The sequence below is a fragment of the Balaenoptera musculus genome, chromosome 7 (assembly GCF_009873245.2).
Source record: "Balaenoptera musculus isolate JJ_BM4_2016_0621 chromosome 7, mBalMus1.pri.v3, whole genome shotgun sequence".
Taxonomy (NCBI): domain Eukaryota; kingdom Metazoa; phylum Chordata; class Mammalia; order Artiodactyla; family Balaenopteridae; genus Balaenoptera; species Balaenoptera musculus.
Window position 1 is genome coordinate 1,697,476 of NC_045791.1, and position 3,319 is coordinate 1,700,794.

At 41.2% G+C, this 3,319-nt stretch overlaps 1 pseudogene; it reads left to right on the forward strand.

The window, feature by feature from the left end:
- The first annotated feature begins 1,814 nt into the window (after nt 1–1,814).
- LOC118898418 lies at nt 1,815–2,975 on the forward strand (annotated as a pseudogene).
- Nucleotides 2,976–3,319: the final 344 nt, after the last annotated feature.

A 3,319-nucleotide genomic window follows, 5' to 3' on the forward strand; every position in this document is an offset into this window, starting at 1 on the left:
TATATATATCACATCGCCAATTTGCACACTTTAAGTATATACAAAAGAAAAATGAAAAAGAAAACTGACCTATGCCACAAAGGTCACTGTCTCCTTGGAGACCCATGTCTTCGGGCTTCACCATCCTTCCCATGTTTGCATGTCCTTCTCCCTCTCTCACTGTCCCCTCACAGGTGTGAACATGCTCCAGCTCCTTGGGCTTTGCTTCGTCTCTGACTACCACTCTCTCTCTTTCTTTCTCACCTCACATTCTCCACTTGGTGATTTACACTCACTACTGGTCTGAATATTTGCATCCCCCAGATTCATATGTTGCAACCTAATCCCCAATATGATGGTTTTAGGAGGTGGGGCCTGTGAGAGGTGATTAGGTCATGAGGGTGGAGCCCTCACGAATGGGATTAGTGCCTTTATAAAGAGACCCCAGAGAGCTCCCTCACCCCTTCCACCATGTGAGGACACAGCAAATCAGCAGTCTGCAATCTGGAAGTGGGCTCTCACCAGACGCAGAATCTGTTGGTGCCTTGACTTTGGGCTTCCAGACTTCAGAACTGTGAGAAGTAAATTTCTGTTTATAAGTCAAAAAAAAAAGTTATTGTTTTATTTCTAGCTATGTATTTGCCCCAATGTTTAAGATGAAAAGAAAACTCTTTAATTTTCAAAGTATACTTATTGGGGGCAATTTTACTGACTGTCAGATTTGTCATCACATTCCTTGGTCAATACAAGGCCAATATAAGTCCCTCATAAGTCTTTACACTGACTTTTCAGATGTTCCCATAATCTATAAAATGTTTCCCCATCAACATATACCTCCATGTTTGTTTACCACATTCAATTAATCTACTCAATTCTGAAGTTTCTATGATGAGAAAATGATGTTGCAAAACCAAATGGTTCTTAATTTTTAAAACTACTTTGCAGGGGGAAACATGCTATAATCCAGACAATGTTGTGCTTTTATATCAGATGAGTTCTCTAATATAACCATCTAATGACTCACATACAAAATCAAATTTCTGCATTGAAAGGTCCCCTTTCTAGTCTAAATGAAATCTTTGGTAAATAGTTCAGTTCTGGGGATTTGCAGTTTAAATCTCTGCTTCTGACTCTGTTATTGTTGTTGGCTATATTGATTGTGTTCTATTATCATTTAAAGAATCAATCTCTTGTGACTCTCAACGTATATTCAAAACTCCAACTAAAATAATAATGTCTAAATGACTTGAAACTATTGATCATATCTATAGTTCTATAAAAAGTAATGGGCATGCACAATGCACATACGGGATAAAATTGGCATAAGTCCTATTGGACAACCTAGAATTGACTTTCAGTCCTTGCCAAGCATTCTACTAGACTAACCCCCTAAAAAGAAAGAAAGAACTGGGGCTGTTAAGACTGGCATCGAGGGACATGATGGATCCAGGGCAGGTAAGCAACTACCCTGGCATCGGGGGACAAAATATTTGATCACCTACTGCTTCCTACTGAAAGATTAATGACCGAAAGGGGGAAGATGATGAAATAAAATTTATATTTTAAGGCAGGACAAGAAAAAATTAAAACATAAAATTCTCTCTGTGTTTCTTTGGGCCTCCTCCCTCCCTCCCTAATGTGCAGTGTGTGTCTGCCTTACACATTAACTAGAGTTCCTCAAAGATGGGAGTGCCTGCTCAACTGTAAAGATCAATTTTTTTTTCTTTTTTCTTCTGATGCTAGCAACGTTACTTCTTAAAGGAATAGTGTTCTGCTTTCTGCCTGTGGACGCCATCAAGTAAGCATCGTTAAAGTCTCCCCCCTCTACTGCTGTCATGTCTAAGTCAGAGTCTCCCAAAGAGTCCCAACAGCTGTGGAGGCTCTTTGTCAGAGATTTGAGCTTTGAAACAAACAATGAGAGTCTGAAGAGCCATTTTGAGCAAAGGGGGATGCTCATAGACTGTGTGGTAATGAGGGATCCAAACACCAAATGCTCCAGAGGCTTTGGGTTTGTCACATATGCCATTGTGAAGGAGGTAGATGCAGGCATGAATGCAAGGCCACACAAGGTGGATGGAAGAGTTGTGGAACCAAAGAGGGCCATCTCAAGAGAAGATTCTCAAAGACCTGGTGCCCACTTAACAGTGAAAAAGATTTTTGCTGGTGGCATTAAAGAAGACACTGAAGAACATCACCTAAGAGATTATTTTGAACATTTGGGGAAAATTGAAGTGATTGAAATCATGACAGACCAAGGCAGTGGCAAAAAGAGAGGCTTTGCTTTTGTAACTTTTGATGACCATGACTCTATAGACAAGATTGTCATTCAGAAATATCACACAGTGAATGGCCGTAACTGTGAAGTAGGAAAGCCCTTTCAAAGCTAGAGATGGCTAGTGCTTCATCCAGCCAAAGAGGTCGAAGTGGTTCTGGAAACTTTGGTGGTGGTCACTGAGGTGATTTTGGTGGGAATGACAACTTTGGTTGTGAAGGAGACTTCGGTGGTCAAGGTGGCTTTGGTGGCAGCTTTGATGGTGGTGGATATGGTGGCAGTGGGGATGGCTATAATGGATTTGGTAATGATGGTGGTTATAGAGGAGGTAGCCCTGGTTACTCTGGAGGAAACAGACGCTATGGAAGTGGTGGACAGGGTTATGGAAACCAGGGCAGTGGCTATGGAAGGAGCAGAAACTATGACAGCTATAACAACAGAGGAGGTGGAGGCGGCTTTGGTGGTGGTAGTGGAAGCAATTTTGGAGGTGGCAGAAGCTACAATGATTTTGGCAATTACAACAATCAATCTTCAAATTTTGGACCCATGAACGGAGGAAACTTTGGAGGCAGAGGTTCTGGCCCCTATGGTGGTGGAAGCCAATACTTTGCCAAACCACGAAACCAAGGTGGCTATTGCAGTTCCAGCAGCAGCAGTAGCTATGGAAGTGGCAGAAGGTTTTAATTACTGCCAGGAAACAAAGCTTAGCAGGAGAGGAGAGCCAGAGAAGTGACAGGGAAGCCACAGGTTGCAACAGATTTGTGAACTCAGCCAAGCACAGTGGTGGTAGGGCCTAGCTGATACAAAGAAGACATGTTTTAGACAATACTCATGTGTATGGGTAAAAAAAAACCTCAAGGACTGTATTTGTGACTAATTGTATAACAGGTTATTTTAGTTTCTGTTCTGTGGAAAGTGTAAAGCATTCCAAGAAAGGGTTTTAGTGTAGTTGTTTTTTTTTTTTTTTTTTTTTGCACCCAAGCTGTTGATTGCTAAATGTAATAGTCTGATCATGATGCTGAATAAATGTCTTTTTTTAAAATGTGCTGTGTAAAGTTAGTCTACTCT